Source organism: Pinus tabuliformis, chromosome X (genome assembly GCF_031772625.1).
Source record: "Pinus tabuliformis cultivar Carrire ecotype Pingquan chromosome X, CPIR1, whole genome shotgun sequence".
Taxonomy (NCBI): Eukaryota; Viridiplantae; Streptophyta; class Pinopsida; order Pinales; family Pinaceae; genus Pinus; species Pinus tabuliformis.
Window position 1 is genome coordinate 9,633,039 of NC_142308.1, and position 19,376 is coordinate 9,652,414.

At 39.1% G+C, this 19,376-nt stretch overlaps 1 pseudogene; it reads right to left on the minus strand.

Annotated features, from left to right (window-relative positions):
• Positions 1 to 17,005: 17,005 nt before the first annotated feature.
• Positions 17,006 to 18,962, minus strand: LOC149138025 (protein DAMAGED DNA-BINDING 2 pseudogene; annotated as a pseudogene).
• Between the last annotated feature and the right edge of the window lie 414 nt (positions 18,963 to 19,376).

The window sequence follows — 19,376 nt, forward strand, 5'->3', positions numbered from 1 at the left end:
TGGCAAGAAATTAAATTGCATAAAAGAAACTAGTCACACTACTTCAACTCTTCTGATCCTTTACCCTTCAGCTCAATGTACCTTGTGGGAAGCAATCATGAATAAGTTTAAGCAATATGATAACTAAATCACACTACAATAAGTAATATTTTGATTTCTTACTAATAGAGTCACTTGACTATAGAAAGAAACCATAAATTGATGAGCAGTATGATATCTAAATAACAGAAAAAAAAAACAAATAAGCAAATCACAACTTGAAAAATACAGTGCTGGAATTTAAACTTCAGAAAATGAAAGTTAGCAGGAAGGACAAGATGATCTCATATGTCAATAGTTATCAAAAAAATGAAAATTTGCCCGGGCTGCCTAAGAAAACCTGTAGAAAAACATTGATCAGCTGACAACTACAAGAAAGCAGAAGTGAAAGTATAAATAGCAGTGAATTAAGAAGCATCAAAACAGCATGTTATGTACAAGCTAAAGATTATGAAAGCAGAACATAATAAAACCAAATGAAAACTTTACAAGGCTTCAGCGCGCAGGGGCCCTCTGCCACTTCAGCCAGTCAACGAGTAGTCACACGAATGAACTCATAAAAGTCTTCTCATGTATTAAAGCAGCAACATATATAAAACAATGGGGTGATAACAACAACAGTTCGGAAAATTACATATCAAAAAGCTTTTTCACAGCATTCATCAACGCGTTATTTATAATGAAAAAGTGCTAAACTAACTAACTGAATCCTACGCTATTAATTGTGTTGCCAAAGACACGTAGATCCCTTCAGCCGAGATCTAGCGTAACTGTCATCATGTCTATTAAATATTCGGAGTGGTAGCTGTTGGATTCAGGTTACGGTGATGATCTCCAGGTGTGCCGGTGTCTTCGTGGGCTGAGGACTGTGCCACGTAAACGTTCACGTGCCCAAAACAGAGACGTGCCACCGCTGAACTCCTTGGTTGGCTTTGCCTTTGACCCTCGTTGACCGTGACCTTCCATGGATGATTTGGCTGATTTGAAGGGACACGTTCCATGTATCCGTCACCTGTAGCTTGCCCATGTAGCTCGTTTCTTCATAGGACACCTGTAGCACAGCTTTTAACAAAATAGTTGCGGAATCCTGTGCTGGATGCGGAAACCTGTGCTGGCTGCGGAAACTGAGAAGTTTCCGCAGCTGCATGAACAAAAACTAAACCAAACAACAGTCATAAGCATAGTCAGAAAACCATGTAAAAATCTCTTTTTAAACTACAATGCAATGATTTAAAAGTTGGGTGGATGAAATAAGTGGAAAAAGAAGGCTGAGAGGGTGTATAGGAAGGTGCAGGTTTGAGGCTCAACATACCCCCACTGTGAAGGTGTTGCATGTCCTCATGCAACCAGAATTGAGTTATTTCCCTCTAATCCACATGTTCTGAGGCTTCTGCAAGGACATCTAGCCCTCTTTTCTTCTTCTTTGATGCTAACATCATCATCCTTGGTTTCCTGACTAGACATTTGAACTTGAGGTTAATCAATGCTCTGCTTAACTTTTTGCACTTCTTCTTCAGTTTTTTGTTTTTCTTTTGCCACAGTCCTAAATGAAGCATAGTGTTATCATGGACAATCTTGTCTACCTTACTCTGCTCTTTGAGTGCTTCATTTTCCTGTTTGATATGCCTATTTAGGACTTCTAACTCAAATACTTCCTGTTTCAAAGACTGAACTTGTGCATCAAGTGGCAGAGAGGTACTTGGTCCTGCAGCTGATTGTTCTAAGGATTCCAGGTAATTGTATGCCTCTTGCTGATTAGGATCTACCTCAGGTGTCTTTCTCGGACTAGGCTCAAAATCTGGTGGAGGAGGAAGACTGCTCTCTCTTTCCGGCCGAAAAGGGCTTTCCTCACGTGGAGGACTTGACTCAATGCTTGGCTGAGCCGGAGATTTCTCAAGTGTCTCTTCACCTAAATCAATAAAGTGAGACTGTTTTTCTTTGGTTTTATTCCCTTTCCCTTTTAGCCTAGTGCTCCTTCTTAAATATGAACTAGTACTCTTCTCTTGTGCACTCTGTTTTCCTTTTTGCTTTTTCTTGGCTATGGCAGCAGCTTGAAGATCTATTAATCTTTCTGACAGAGGTTGATAATCCTCTTCTATGGATTGCTCAGGGGATGGATAAACTTCTTGGATGGTTCTTTTGCCTTTTTCTTTTCTCTGTTTCTTACTTTTATCTCTATCTTCTTCTTCTTTTTGGACTGTTTCTTGAATTTCTATTGTAGGGGAGTCTTGGACTGTAATGTTCTTTTGTTTCCTCCTACTTTTCTTTGGAATCTTTGGTGGACTGCTTCCAGAGGCCTCAGACAGCTCTTGGAAGTAGTTTCTTGTCAAAAATTCCTCCCAAGTATCCTTATTTTTCTTTAACTGGTCCTCAATAAGAATTTTTATGAGCCCATGATGGTAGAGATGAGGTTCAATATTGCCTACATGTTTTTGAACTGTAAAACTCATCTTTTTCAGACTTAATAGCAGAAAATGAGGCAAATTAAGAGTGTGACCGTCTATGAAATTCATCATCAATCTAACATGATACATATACATAGAGCCAAAACGACCTTCACACGTGATAAATTTCTGGATGACTAACAGTGGACTAGACCATTCCTCTTTTAGTACATGAAGAGGGATGCCTCTTGTAAATACGGTGGTATCCATACCTTGGTTTTGTAGCATGGTTCTCCATATTTGATCGTCCACACTTCTATTTTTAAACCACCTTTCACCTTCTTGAGGTAGGCCCGTGGCAGCTGCTATAGTGGCCTCGGTCACTGTGAATTTCAAGTCTCCAATCTCCACTGTTTGTCAATTAAAAGACCTCGCAAAAGCTTTGGTCACCTCCTTGTTATGGCCTTTAAACTTCTGGATGAATCGTAGCCATTTGACTTTCTTCAACAATTCCTTAGTTTGAGGATAACCCTCCAAGTATTTCGGTCCTTCCGGTTGAGCTCTCAGTAATTTTCCCATCCTCTGTTTTAGATTCCAACTGAGAGTTCTTCTGCGTGTGAGGGTTAAGGGAAAAAAATAGCTCTGTTACAGGGTTTAGGAGAAACTGCAGTGACTGCAACGGGGTTTAGGATGACTGTAGTGACTGCGGTCAGGGTTTAGAACGAACTGTAATGGTTGCAGTTAGAAATGGAGAACAGTGAATGGAAATACCCGAATTACAGGAGGAACAGTGGGTGAGCAGCAGTAAACAAGTTCATGAAATGAAATGCGGATGCATGCGAGGAGTATGGTATAAGTGGAGTGTAAGTGGAGTAATAAGCGAGTGGAGTAACGGCGAGACTCTTTCGAATCAGATGACTGCATATGAAATTTTACACGTCTCAACAGACGGCTGCGGAAATTATGGCTAAGAAGAGCCGTAACACAATAGGTCACGTCTCAAGAGTACGGGTAATAAATGGAAGTGCAGTCAGTCTTGAGTTTAAACTCGGGATAATCATGAGACCGTTAGGGCAATGAATGCGAGGTGTGTGGAGTGATATCGTGGAATAGGAGTGGTAGTGGAGCTATCGTATCAAATCATCGCTCATAGTAGAACTTGTTATGGTTTAATGACTATGCGTAATTATGACTTGAATTGTTATTTGATAAAGATTTTTTATCATACCTTTGTAACTTTGTCATTTCTTGCTCAAGGCTTCTAACCAATTGCTCTTCTTTGTTATTTTGGAGATGCCCCATGTCTTTAGCTCAATTACACCTGCATTTCATGATTATGGCACTAACAGTTGACTGTAAATTTTGAAAACTGAGTGATGCTGGCTGCGGAAACTGTTTCTGGCTGCGGAAACTGTTTCTGGCTGCGGAAACGGTCTCCAGCTGCGGAAACTGAGACAGGACCCCCTTAACTGCACAAAGATAGTTAGAGGAAAACCAACTGAATGAAAATAGTCCTGAAGGGGACTTTTATTGATGGAGTGAAATGGAATGAGTGGAGTGAAATGAAAGTGAGGTGGAGTGAAGTGAAATGGAAATGGGAATGAGATGGAGGTGAAATGAAATGGTAAGTGAGATGAAGTGAAGATGGAAAGAGAAGGAGAGGAGAATTTTTTTTTTTTTTGGAAAATATAGAGTGTCAGGTGTCCCTGATTTTCACTCTACATTTTCTGTATAAGACCGCCAATCTATGATTGGTTTTCAGGCTTATACATAATTTTTTTCCTTTTTTTTTTTTTTTTTTTTTAACTGAAAGAAACAAAGGTTAGGCTGGTGGGGAAGGAGAAGGATTCTGTTGGACACCTAATCCTAAAGGGTTAGTGTGGAAGCCGAAAAGACTAAGCAGTCCAAGAGACCTTGGGATCTGAAACCCAAGAGTCATATGTTGTACTATAAATGTATATCTGATGTTAATAAAAAGGTACTGAATGATTTATCTTTCACATTGTTTGTTGTCCATGTGTGTTTAACATGGTATCAGAGCCACTTGTTTTTCTGTGGCCTGTTATGTGCATGTCAGTCCTAGCCCTCTGCCATATTCTTTTCCAGCGCTCCTGATATGCTGCCTCTGCCATATATAACGTCTCTGTCCTGCGTTGCTCTGCCTCTGCCTGGGATATGCTAGTAATTGAATATCGCTGCTCTGTCCTGCGCTGCTCTGGGCCTGACACTGACATCTCTGTCGCTGTGTACGTTTTTGCTGGTAACGCTACTCCTGATACTGTCCCTCTGAGCATGAATCTTTGAATGTATCGCTGCCCCTCTCCGCGCAGGAATACCTGACATACCGCCAGCAAGGAATACCTGCCATTGAATGCATAGAAGCGTTTTTTTTTAGGGCATACCAGAATCATTCGTTCAAGCGTCGGCTTTTCTGCAACGCCGGGAAAAGTTTGATGGCCCTTGCGCTACCTTGTTTATGGCTCTGAAGTTCATTATGCCAATCCTCACAGGTCTGAGGTTTAGTAAACACCGTTCTCTGTCCCAAATCCGAGCCTGCAAAGGAGACTGTTCTTACTGTCCAGAAGTCTGCTCCTTTCCGAGCTTGAAGGATTGAAATCTGAGCCACTGTAGCTATCACTGATAAAAAAAGAATAATTTTTCACCGGTTTATCACTGATCCAATCCGAGCTTTATCCAAGGTGAAAATAGTCTGAGGTTTTGGTCTACGTCTAGTTCCATTTTGTTACTTTCAAGTCGTAGATCTGGTTTCTTGCATGAACTAAATTTGTATAACGTGACAAGTGCTCAAAAGAAATATGCTCACGTCTGTAATAACGGACCTGCAAGAACTTTTGTTTGTTACAAGTGCCATGAAACTTCAGTCTCCAGCTAAACTAAATGGAAAAGGCGGATTCGGGCTTTCTTACAGCTTTCAACTGACATCGTATATGAAATCGTATGTCTTCAATGCGCTGTTTCAATAAACTTTCTTTTGCGATGGTTGAATAAGTTATTGAATGCGTTTTCTGGACTTGATTGTTGTGGGAAGATTGTAACATCGAGTGGCGCCGTATGTGTGAATGTCTGGTATGTTTAAGAATGAACATTGCTGCGTATGGTAAGCAGTTTTCAAAGCAGTCAGAGTGTTTATATATCAGTCAGAGTGTTTAAGAAGTTTCGTTGCCTGTATAAAAACAATGATCTTTATATTGAGCTTAAGTATTGCCTAGATGGGTTAGCTCTGCTATTTTCTTGAGGTTTTCCTTCAGACTGGGCAACGTATTGTGGCCAATATGCAGAATGCGACCGTTCTTAGGCCTCTGTTTGAATACCAATGACTTTGCTGTAGGGTCTTCTATTCTTTGAACATTCAGGAGCTCCATTTGCGACAATATCAACCTTTACAGGGAAAAGAACGAGGAAGAATTTCAAAATATTTGAAGGATTTTGCTTCGGCTGTTTGGAGTTCGTTGATGAATGTTTCCACTGCATCGAGTCGTGATAGGTACAAAAGCTATCAACGGTTTACAACATTCATGCCCTGATCCAATGGCTTTCCCGGAGGACTATAATGATCAACGACTATAATTCTTATACTTCTTGAAGGAATCGATCCTCCAACCTGTTGAATCCATAATCAATGCTACAGATAATCCACTGCGCCTGCTGTAACGCGAAAACCTGAAAATCTGGTAACCGGAAGAGAAGTTGAAGTGTTGGCTCGAAGACAAGTGCAACAGAGTTGCCAAGCGAAGCGAAACTCTCTGAATTGTAAGGGCTATTCCAGTCCCAATGCATCCATGTTGTCTACCGCCATTAAAAAGCAGGGTCGTGTATTTTAATGGTAAAGATCAGTAAAGTCCACCGCCAGCGCCATTAAGAGGAAGGGATCAAGAAGATCTTTGTTATGAGGGTTAACAGTGTGATATTTTATTGATAATTTTGTACGAAGGCATTGCTTCTATATGCAACCATGGAGTCGTGCAGAGTGCAAAATCACTAATGATTTTTTCTATGCCACTTAGTTGAATCTGGTTGGCCATAACAAATTTTTTATGCCTGCCGCTTGCATCTAGAAGGTATTTAACAGTGATGATGCACATTGATCGTGGATTGAAGGTATTTAGCAGCTGATAGTTTTTGCAGCAGTCGAAGGATTTTTTCAAAATATTAAAGGATTTGGGCTCGGTGATATTTGTATAATTTTCATAGTTTCAAGATATCTCTGGTTGTTTTTTTCTTTTAAGCTACAGGGCTTTCTTGTGTAAACTTGAAGATATTTAGCAGCTTACATTTTTCTGTGGGATTTGGAGGATTTTTAAGAAATGGCTAAGCCTGAAAGAATATTAGAGTTACTGAGAACTCTAATCATATCCACTACTGACAGCACAATCATAATCAATAAAGACATTATTGCTGACATTCAGACATGTCTACAAAATGCACAGGAAAATATTGAGTTTTTGCAGCTAGAAACAAAGCTACAACAAGAAGAATTACAATAGTGGAGTCATCATTCTGAACCTGTTTCTGTTCAAAAAATTGAAACAGACTCCCATAAACAACAAGACACTAATGTTGCAAATTTTGTGCCTAATACAACAACAGATTTACATGCAGATGTTGAAACTCAGTCTGCACTTCCCAAGCCCATCATCAGACCTTGGGAACAGCTTGTCCACAACAAGCACAAAACTAGTCTTGGATATGACAAGGACTTGTCCTTTCATATTCTAGACTATGCCAAGCCCATTCAGTTTCAGAGTGTTGGATTCATTCATGACACTTCACCTGCTCCTCATGACAGTTCAGCTTCAGCTGTTCCAGACTCTGCCCCTCTTCCACAGCAGCAACAACAACAACAACAACAGATCGTTAAATGCCAACACTGTGATCGAGTTGGCCATCTGAAAGATCACTGTTTTGATCTTCATCCATGTAAGCACTGTCATAAAACCAGCCATTCTTCACACAGATGCTTCAAAAACAAACGTCCTACAAGAACAAAGATTCATCTTGGATGGATCGCTTCTTGGCAATGGGCATCAACAGCCAAGAAGATATTCCAAACACATGTTAGAACTTGTTCCAGAGTATTGAACAGTCTTGCAGTTGAGTCTTCTCCATCTTCTCACCTTGTACCTGACAAGGGGGGAAATGATGGTCATCTACAAGCTTCAAAGTCACATCAAGCGACACCAGTTTCAGAGTTGCAGCCAGAGACAAAGATGCCCGTGAACACAGATTGAGAACACTTCCTCTAGCAGAAGACTCCAGCTTCTTGCCAGTTTTGGAAGAGTTCCAGAGTTGTTGGTCATCTTTAAACCATCACAGATTGAGAACACTTCCTCTAGCAGAAGACTCCAGCTTCTTGCCAGTTTTGGAAGAGTTCCAGGAATTGCATTAAGCATTCCAGAGTTGTTGGTTATCCTTAAACCATCACAGGTTGAGACTTCCCTTTTCAGGTTGAAGTTTTAACTTTTATGCGGGGTGAGGCCTCCCTTTTATGGTTGAAGGTTTCCCTCTTTAAAACAATAGGATCACTTCCTCTGGCAGAAAACTTCAGTTTCTTGCCAGTTTTGGAAGAGTTCCGGGAACTGCACTAAGCATTCCAGTGTTGGTGGTCATCCTTAAACCACCGCCCTTTATACCAACATTTCATAGAGCACATTCAGTCTAGTGCTGCCATGTATTTTTTGCACATTTTTTATTACAACTCTTTTCTTGGACTCATACATAACCCTTCGGATTAAGGGGGGGAATGTTGGACACCTAATCCTAAAGGGTTAGTGTGGAAGCCGAAAAGACTAAGCAGTCCAAGAGACCCTGGGATCTGAAACCCCAGAGTCATATGTTGTACTATAAATGTATATCTGATGTTAATAAAAAGGCACTGAATGATTTATCTTTCACATTCTTTGCTGTCCATGTGTGTTTAACAGATTCTTCTCCACCAGCCTGATTGCAGAATTCTCTTGGAAAATTTTGACAAACTCCTCTTTTGAAAGTGGCTTATGATAAATTTTCAATCGGTGGCCATTCACAATAAGAGGAGTCTGAAATTTATCAATGGTCTTGATTCTTACCGCTCCATTGTTAAAGACTTTATCAATCTCATATGGCCCAAGCCAATGAGTCTGAAACTTCCCTTTGAAGTCTTTAAACTTGGAATCAAACAGTAAAGCCCAATCTCCCTCTTGAAACTTTCTCTCTTTGATGTATCTGTCATGCCACTTAGCTCTTTAATGTTGAACTAGATCAGTATTTAAAATTGCATCTTGTCTGATCTCATCTAGCTCATTCAACTGCTCCATTCTGTGCTTTTGGGCTTCTGATAGATTCATCCCCAATTGAACTGCCATCTTGAAAGTCTTGACTTGAAACTCAATGGGGAGCAGGACTTCTTTCCCATAAACAAGTTCATAGGGAGAATGTCCTGTTGTGTTCCTCCATGTAGTTCTGTAGGCCCATAAGGCTTCAGGAAGCCTTTCTGCCCAATCTCTTCTGTGTAGATGAACAATTTTGGTGATGATACTCTCAAGAACTTTATTTGTAGATTCCACTTGGCCATTTGCTTGCGGATGGTAAGGAGTAGATTTTCTGTGCTTGATTTTGTATTCTTCCATCAGCTTCTCCATCAAATTAGATGTAAATTGACTTCCCTGATCTGTCACAATTTCTCTTGGGACACCAAAACAAGTAAAAATATCCTCAAAAAGAAATTGAACAACTGAATTTTTAGTGGCAGAAGGCAATGCCTTGGCTTCTACCCATTTAGTGACATAATCAGTGCAAACCAATATATACTTCTTTTGTTTAGATGGTGGATTAATTGGTCCAATGAAATCTAAAGCCCATTTTTCAAAGGGTTCGATGAGTACCTGTGGCTGTAATGGCATTTCATTTGAAAGAGTCGGTCTCCCAACTCTCTGGCAGCTGTCACACCTTTTGACATATTGTTTTGCATCTTTGAAGAGAGAAGGCCAATAATATCCTAAAGAAAGGATTTTATAGGCCGTCCTCTTGTCAGCAAAGTGTCCACCGCATGGTTCATCATGACATGCCTTGAGGATGTCAGGTATTTCATCTTCCCGAACACATCTTCTGATCACACAATCTAGCCCTGTTTTAAACAATTCATTAAAAATCCATGAATAACTTGAACTATCCTGAATGATTCTTCTTTTCTCATTAGGAAATAAATGTGGAGGTAGTTTCCCTGTAACCAAATAGTTAGCAATATCTACATACCAAGGAGTCTTAGTAGTTACTGCAAACAAATATTCATCTGGAAACTTATCCTCTACAGGAGAATCTTCGTTAGTATTTTGGATTCTAGACAAGAAATCAGCTACTGTATTTTGTTTCCCTGGTCTATCCAACACAGTAATATTGAATTCTTGTAAAAGTAAAAGCCATCTTGTAACTCTGCCATTAGTAACAGGTTTGTTCATGAGATATCTAATTGCAGAATGATCAGTATGGACAAAAGTTTCATAGCCGGTTATATAATGTCTAAACTTGTTGATTGCATGAACAACAGCTAAGAACTCTTTCTCAGTCACAGTATAGTTTAACTCAGTGGGAGTCAAATTTTTACTGGTGTAGTAAATGGCATAAGGAACTAAATCCTTTTGACCCAACACAACTCCTAGAGCTGTATCTGAAGCATCTGTAGAAATATGGAAAGGAAGTTTCCAATTTGGCCCTCTCAAAATGGGTGCTTCAGATATTCTTGTTTTCAAAGTTTCAAATGCAGATTGACAATCAGGATCCCATTTGAATTCACAGTCTTCTGTAAGTAATTTGAAGAGTGGAGATGCTATTTTGGTGAAGTTTTCAATAAATCTTCTATAATATCTAGTAAATCCAAGAAAACTTCTAACATCTTTTTGACAATTTGGAATAGGCAACTTGGAGATGACCTCAACTTTTGATCTATCAACTTTAATCCCATCTCCTGAAATATGATGTCCTAAAACAATCCCTTCAGTAAACATCATAAAGCATTTTTCATGACTTAATAATAGGTTTGTTTCTTTACATCTTATAAGGACTTTTCCAAATTTTCTAATGCCTCTTCAAATGTATTACCATAAATTGTAAAATCATCCATATAAACCTCTACACAATCATGGATTAGATTAGAAAAGATTCCTAGTACTGCCCTTTGAAATGTTGCGGGTGCATTACATAATCCAAAAGGAAGTACTCGGTAAGCAAAAGTTCCCCATGGACAGGTAAATGTGGTCTTGTCCTGATCTTCAGGTGCTACCTGAATCTGATTGTAACCACTAAAACCATCCAAAAATGAGAAATACTTTTTGCCTGCTAAAGTATCTAATACCTGATCAATAAAGGGTAAAGGAAAGTGATCCTTCAAGGTTGCTTTGTTCAATTCCCTGTAATCAATGCAAACCCTCCATTTACCATTCTTTTTAGGTACTATAACCAAAGGAGAAACCCATCGGCTATCTGAAATTGGATAAATAAAGTTTACATTAAGTAACTTTTGGAGCTCTTCTTTCACTATCTCCCTAAGGTTTGGATTCATCCTTCTCTGAGGTTGTCTGATTGGTCTACTGTTTTCCTCAATGTAGATGTGGTGAATGCAAGTTTTAGGGTCAATACCTTTCATATCTGTATACTCCCATGCAAATGCAGTAGAATGTTTTTGCAAGATTTTGGTTAGCTCTTCCTTTTGTGATCTTTCCAAGTTTTTGTTGATATTCAATGTTTTACCTGGAAAGATCTCAATGGCGGAACTACCAAACTCTTCCATAGAGAAAAGAGACATTTGTCTAGATGATAGATACTCAATGTCAGAGTCTAACTGAAATTGTGTGTGGTCATATTCTGAAGATGTTTCAAAGTTTTCTAATGTGTTCAGAATTTGACTATCTTCACTAACTTCGGAAATGGTAAAGACAGGTTGTATAGTATCTTCATCATCAATCCACTCATTATCTCCTATTTCTGTAATTGCTTTTGCTGGAGGATACAAATTGAATTTCTTTGTCGAATTACCATCAGAAATATACATATCCCCAGACCTACAACTGACTGTGACTAGCCAAGGTCTTCCTAAGATGAGAGGATGTCCTCCTAAATTACTCTTGGGAGTTAAAATCATGAAATCTACTGGATATTCCCAAGAGTCTAAGGAGACTGAAATGTCTTCTAATACACCATCTGGTTTAATAATTGATCGATCTGCAAGTTGCAGTAAAGTAGGTGTAAAGAGAAGGTTAGGAAGTTTCAGCTGTTCCATAGTCTGTCTACTCATAATGTTGATAGTAGCCCCCAAATCAATCAAAGTATTTGGAATTTCTACCCCATTGATATGTGTTTTGACAATTGGACTACCGGGATCTACATACTTCTGCATAGTAATTTTTCCCATCATGATATCTGCAATTTTTCCTACCAGGTGGATTTTTCTTGTATCTCTTGGTTTCCTTCCTGGTCTTTTAAGACTCAACTCCTTTATTGTTTTTGCTAGAATAGGAATCTCCTTAATGGCTTGTAACAAGGGAATCTTGATACAAACATTCTTCAATTCATCTAGAAAATCATAGTCAGGCAACAAGATTTGTTTTTCCACCCCTTTGTCAATTTGTAATCTTTCAGGAAAAGGAGGTGTGGATGAAGATGCAGGTTGCTCAACTATAGGAGTTGTGGGGGTTAGTTCTTTTTCTTTTTCTTTCTGAGTGTTTGGGTTTTGAAGAGATGCTTCAGAACCCTTATTGGCTTCAAGAGATTCTTCCTCAGAAATGCTTTGATTTTGAGCATCTATAGAAGGCTTATCTAAGACTCTACCTGATTTGAGTTGTACATCATTGAGAGGGACAATCATATAGGTAGGAAATTGTTGACCTTCCATCATGTAAGCATTTTGAGGGTTTTTATTATTGGGGTTTGGCAATGGCTGAGAAGGAAGTTGATTTGACTTCTGTTGGAATGGGAGCAAGAGTTGAGAATTTGGATTCTGTTGAGAAGGTTGTTGTTGTTGAAATGGCAATGATAGTTGTGGGTTTTGATTTGGAAGTTGTGGAGCTTGTTGATTTTGAAAAGATGGAGGATATTGATAAAATTGAGCAAATCTCCCATAAGGATTTTGCATACCTTGTACCCATGATTGAAAAGGATTTTGAGGTTAGGACCAAGGTTGTTGCCAAGGATTCCAATTTGGTGGGGGTTGAAAATTCATAGAGTTGTTAAACCCTTGATTTTGTTGCCCCTGCCAAGGTCTCCTTGCAACAAAACAGAGAGACTCAATTGTATTTGGATCTTCTTGAAAGACAGCTTTGAGCCCAGGAATTGAAGGACAATCCTTGGTCTCATGATTCTCTGAACAAATTACACATGTTTCTACAACTTTTGCATCCAAGGGACATTCCCTTAGAGCATGTTTCTTTCTACACTTTGGGCAAAAAATGGCTAAAGCTTCAGCTTCTGCTTTCTGCTTGTTGTGTATCTTAAGAGTGTCTAGTTGCTCACTAAGACTCCCTAAGATATCAATTTTGAACTCATCAAGCATGTTGCCAATCTCAGCCCTACTTACTGATCCAGTTGCAGATTTGTTTGCTTTGATGAGAGAAGGATCTCTAGGCCCTTTTTGAGTTTTAGATTTCCCCCTTGAGAGATGGACACATAGCTCCGCTATATCATGAAGTGGAAGTTGAGATATGTCTCCTTTCCCTATCATGTTCAAAATATCTATCCATTCATCTCTAATGGATTTTAATAGAAGGGCTTTCAAGGTCTCCTCATCTAAGTTACTCATTTTTGCTCTTTTCAGATTATATTGGAATCTTTCAAGTAAATCTTCCAAGTTTTCATCTTCTTTTTGTACCATTTTGATTACCTCATCCTTGTGATTGGTGGGCATACAATAGTCCAGGTACCTATCCAAAAACGTTTGTTTCATATCATTCCAAGTCCTAATGGATTGAGTGAGTAATCCCATGAACCATTTCAAAGCTGCTCCTTTCAATGTTGAAGGAAACAATTTGAGTTTTTGAGAGTCTTCCAGATAATCATAAGTTCGACACACGACCTCAAACTCAAATAGAAATGTTTCAGGATCCTCATTTCTTAACCCATGAAAGTTTGGGAGGACATATGGTGAGATGTTCTTCATTGTGGCTCGAGAGTCCTCATCGACTATAGGAAATCTGAATGAGTTATCTCCATCCCTATTTCCCCCAATGTTACCTCTACCTCCTCCTCCTCCTCTACCTCTACCAAATCCATTTGCTCCTTCTTCTATCATGGTAGTTTCCCTGGAGAATTCAGAGTCCTCTGGTTCCTCTACTAAGGGTGAATGAGGAGGAATTTCTCCCTCTTCTTCAATTACAATTTGTCTCCCTGTAGAAGGAAGGAAAGGATCTCTTCCTAATTCAGATTCGATGGATGGTGTGGGAGAGTCAACTACTGCCTCTTGAATTCCAGGAATCCTAGGGCTAGGAGTGTAGGTTGGAGATGATGGAAGTGTCTCTTGTCTATTCCTTGAAGTAGATGGAGTTGTAAAAATCGAACTCTTGGCTCTAGCTAAAAACCTTCCCCTAGAATCTCTTGCTCTATGCATGTCATTTTTTTATTTTTCTTCAAGTCGGGCTAATAATTCTCTTTCTGATCTTCCAGGTCACTCTAGGTGCAAGAAGAGAGCATACTCAAGAACTATTAAACCAATAACTTTCTCTTTTCTGATCCTCCAGATCACACTAAGTGCAAGAGGAGAGCATACTTTGAGAGGTTATCAATTTTCCTTCCTTGAAATTTTCTTGTTTTTTTTTTTTTAAGAAATTGGCTACCTAGTTTCACTTCCCCGGCAATGGCGCCAAAATGTTTGGTCAATTTAGTGTGTTCTAAATTGCTATTTAAAATGTCAATCCGGGATTCGTAAGCTGACGAAGTGAAGTGTACTATATGTACTAGATAACCATTTCCTTAATCTTTTATCGTTTTATCGTTTTTAGTTTATTTTTGGATTTATCTTTCCCTAATGTGTGATGGTGAAAATGAAAGTGAAGTATGGATGATAATGGTGATGGTGATTTCTACAGTGATTTTTTCTCAAACTTAAAAGTGCTCAAAAAGAAAGCTTTAAAACAACTGTAATGAAATCAATTCTTAAGAAAAACAGTGAACTAATGACAATGGCCCAGTCTCCTTGCTGCTGAATGAAAAGAAAGTAAAAATTGAACTTAAAGCAACTCAAAGCAAAGCAACTAATTCACATTACTTTAACTCTTCTGATCCTTTACCCTTCAGCTCAATCTACCTTGTGGGAAGCAATCATGAACAAGTCAAGCAATATGATATCTAAATGGCAAGAAATTAAATTGCATAAAAGAAACTAGTCACACTACTTCAACTCTTCTGATCCTTTACCCTTCAGCTCAATCTACCTTGTGGGAAGCAATCATGAACAAGTCAAGCAATATGATATCTAAATGGCAAGAAATTAAATTGCATAAAAGAAACTAGTCACACTACTTCAACTCTTCTGATCCTTTACCCTTCAGCTCAATGTACCTTGTGGGAAGCAATCATGAATAAGTTTAAGCAATATGATAACTAAATCACACTACAATAAGTAATATTTTGATTTCTTACTAATAGAGTCACTTGACTATAGAAAGAAACCATAAATTGATGAGCAGTATGATATCTAAATAACAGAAAAAAAAAAAAAAAGCAAATCACAACTTGAAAAAGACAGTGCTGGAATTTAAACTTCAGAAAATGAAAGTTAGCAGGAAGGACAAGATGATCTCATATGTCAATAGCTATCAAAAAAATGAAAATTTGCCCGGGCTGCCTAAGAAAACCTGCAGAAAAACATTGATCAGCTGACAGCTACAAGAAAGCAGAAGTGAAAGTATAAATAGCAGTGAATTAAGAAGCATCAAAACAACATGTTATGTACAAGCTAAAGATTATGAAAGCAGAACATAATAAAACCAAATGAAAACTTTACAAGGCTTCAGCGCGCAGGGGCCCTCTGCCACTTCAGCCAGTCAACGAGTAGTCACACGAATGAACTCATAAAAGTCTTCTCATGTATTAAAGCAGCAACATATATAAAACAATGGGGTGATAACAACAACAGTTCAGAAAATTACATATCAAAAAGCTTTTTCACAACGTTCATCAACGCGTTATTTATAATGAAAAAGTGTTGAACTAACTAACTGAATCCTACGCTATTAACTGTGTTGCCAAAGACACGTAGATCCCTTCAGCCGAGATCTAGCGTAACTGTCATCATGTCTATTAAATCTCCGGAGTGGTAGCTGTTGGATTCAGGTTACGGTGATGATCTCCAGGTGTGCTGGTGTCTTCGTGGGCTGAGGACTGTGCCACGTAAATGTTCACGTGCCCAAAACAGAGACGTGCCACCGCTGAACTCCTTGGTTGGCTTTGCCTTTGACCCTCATTGACCGTGACCTTCCATGGATGATTTGGCTGATTTGAAGGGACACGTTCCATGTATCCGCCACCTGTAGCTTGCCCATGTAGCTCGTTTCTTCATAGGACCCCTGTAGCACAGCTTTTAACAAAATAGCTGCAGAATCCTGTGCTGGATGCGGAAACCTGTTCTCAGTTTCCGCAGCTGCATGAACAAAAACTAAACCAAACAACAATCATAAGCATAGTCAGAAAACCATGTAAAAAGCTCTTTTTAAACTACAATGCAATGATTTAACAGCTGGGTGGATGAAATAAGTGGAAAAAGAAGGCTGAGAAGGTGTATAGTGTTAACGCTCGAATTTGCCTCAGGCTGAAGAAGGCGAAACTCAAGGTAACATCAAACCAAGCTCAGCCTCGTAGCTAGCCCTACGAGGACAGGAGAGGGCTCTCTCCAGTCTATCTCAGCAAAAAGTTTTCTAAAGGGGCTGAGATGACTTTAAAAGAAACTGATTTTAGGCTAGTAAATTGATAAAAAAGGGGTTTTAATAAAATGATGGGGTTTTTCTGGGCTGCATGGGGCAAAGAAACAGCTTGAACAGAGAAATGTAATCAAAAACACAGATTGTCTCCTGAGGTAAGGTAGGCAAGAAAGTTTAACATCGAATTGAGATTAAATGGAATGGCAAGACCGCTGAGGAGCTGACAAGGGCATAGAGGATGAATCCTTGTCAAACAGAAGAAAACATTAAATATGAACAAATTTAAAGGCAGAGCATACAAAATATGAATTCTACCTTAACACTTCAGTTGTTCAATTGGAAATGATCATGAAATGAAATGAACACATAACAGGCTATACATGAAACAAAGGAGGACACAAATGTTAAATCTCATACCACAGGAATCTCAGAAGCCAGAGCTGTGTATTTTAATTAAAATCTCTGTCAAAAACTGTACAATGGAAACTCTGTTTTCTCTTACACACACACCTCTCAGAATTCTCTCCCCCCTCCCTAACTTTTACAAATGATTTTTTAATACATTAAATAAAACTCTGCTAGGGGAAAAACAAATAGACCCCAAAACAGGGGCGCTGTTTCACCTGCAGTTACAAAAATAGAGATAGAGTCATTTCTTTTTCCTAAAACAGGAGATCGTTCCCCTTAAAATCCTCTGATGACTAACAAACTGGAGCGCAAATCCCATCGAATCAGGACTGAAGTCATTAGTAGGAGATCGGTTGCTATGTTTGGATCCATTACTTCAGCGACAAACTGTTCATTGCTTGTATCGATGAAATCAATTGGATGCAAAGCTATGCCATTAAAATTATCACTTATGTAACGACCAATAACTGCAAGGCACTCGGACGGATCCTTTGCATCCCATTCGACACGAAAGCAGGTCAAGTGACGATTAAAATCATGACTATGGACGATCTCATGGCTTGGAAAGCTCAAGTCACCAAAGATAGAATCCCATACACGTATCCGATTATCTTGGCAAGTAGTCATGATTTTACTGCCAGGTTTTGGCGAAAACTAAGCAGAGTTCACAACACGTGGGTGTTTCAACTCTCCCAGGAAGGCCCCAGCTTTTAATTGGCGAATATCCCAAAGACGAGCAAAATGATCACTGCAATAGCTGATCAGAAGATCTGAATTTAATGGATTGAAATGAAGTCCCACAACTTTAGAACCCTTTTTGTGGATTAGAATGGGTTCCTCTGTTTTCTTATTTGAGCGAATGTCTATCTGGTAAAGAATCCCAAAGTTATCCGCAACCAGTAAAAGATCTTTCTCTGAATTGATATCCATGCCATATAGCATTCTCCATGTTTCCAGTCCATTCCATCCATCAGGATTGCAGTCCATCAGGAGGATTGGAATTCCCATCTCAATATCAATGCAGCTAAGTGTTGCATCAGATCCTGATGTGTATATATAATCATCCTTCACGGGATGAAATTTCATACTATTCAGAACGAAGGAATGTACTGTATCATAAACTGTCCTCTCTGTCACTTTCTCATAGTCCCAAATACCAATTTGACCTTTCTTATCTCCTGACATGATAATATTGTTCTTAGTAGGGTGAAATTCTAAGCAAGTTATCCGTCTACTGTGTAACTTGATGATAGCAGAGTCAACCTGGTTGGGAATAACATAAGTTGGCTTGATCATGTTGATATGATTTCTGATTTGCCGTTCAAATACAAAGTCAAAGCCACTTTGGACATATTTGCGGGGGTCAGGGACAACCCCATATTCTGTCGCTATGCGATGTGGGCATGTCATTGTGGTGTGCCCAGGCTGTTTACATAAGAAACATGGCTTTTTGAAGGCAATCAATATAGGTAGCTCCTTTGAACTTGTGACCACAGTTGCCTCTCGGTGCATTTCAACTCCAAAAGTAGATGTGATCGGGCAGTATCCCAGAGACATATTGAATTGTTACCAAGACCAATGAGAAGCAAACTGCTTGTGACCTTCCCTTCAGCGACATAATCTTTCTTCAAGACTTCCTTATTTAATCCCTTTAAAAACCGAACATCCATCACCCAGTGACTGAACTTAGGCACGATCTGAAGCCAAACTTTTTCCCTTTCAAATTTCTGGAGGAAAACTTTAGGACCTCATCAACTAAAATTACAGGAAATGAAAGAAAGAGAACAGCTTTCCATTCAGTCCATGACAATGATGTTACTGAAAACAGAATGGCTAATGGTTGTACATAGAGTACCAGTACATGAAGAACCATAGTTAAAATAATCGATGATACCAGCCATAAATTACTCCATGGAGGAAGAACAAGAAGACTTTGGTTTTCACTAAGGTTATTGAGTGCATTAAACATCTCAACCACCACGAGTACACTCATTGAGACTGTTGTTGGTCGCCGATCCTCAAATATGTTGCATGAATATGTTGTTTCTCTTTCTGAACATGTATCAAAATTAACGAGTTCCTTGTAGGGTAATTTTGGGCCACCTTCAAAATATAGAAACCACCATGCAAAACCCGCAATAGTAGCAAGACCAACATAAGCACCTATCACCAAATAACGGAAGAATAGCCACCCATTAACAATAGCTTCATTAACCTTTCGGAGTCTCACCATCATCACTTTGCGATCCTGCTTTGCAACAAGCCCTTTTGATGTGCACACCAGGGATGAAAAGAGACAGAGCATTTCACAACTCTACACTGGATACACAAACCACCAGGCCGGTTGCATATAGAGCGAACCAATTTCCTTCTAGGAAGAACAACTCCAGAGACATCAAATATACCCATGGTACTAACCTTTAAGCACCTCTTTCCAGGCATCCACAACCCACAAACCATGTGTACCCAGTGAGGTATAGTTGGGTCATGCACGACAGCAGTGATAGTATTCTTTAACTTGAATTCACTATTCAAATATTTTTTAACCTTCCCTACTTGACCAGAGTCTTTTTCTGTATCATCTCAAGACAGCTTCTAAAGCACATTTTGTTGCACTCCTTTTTTCCATGACAACAGATTAGCAAGA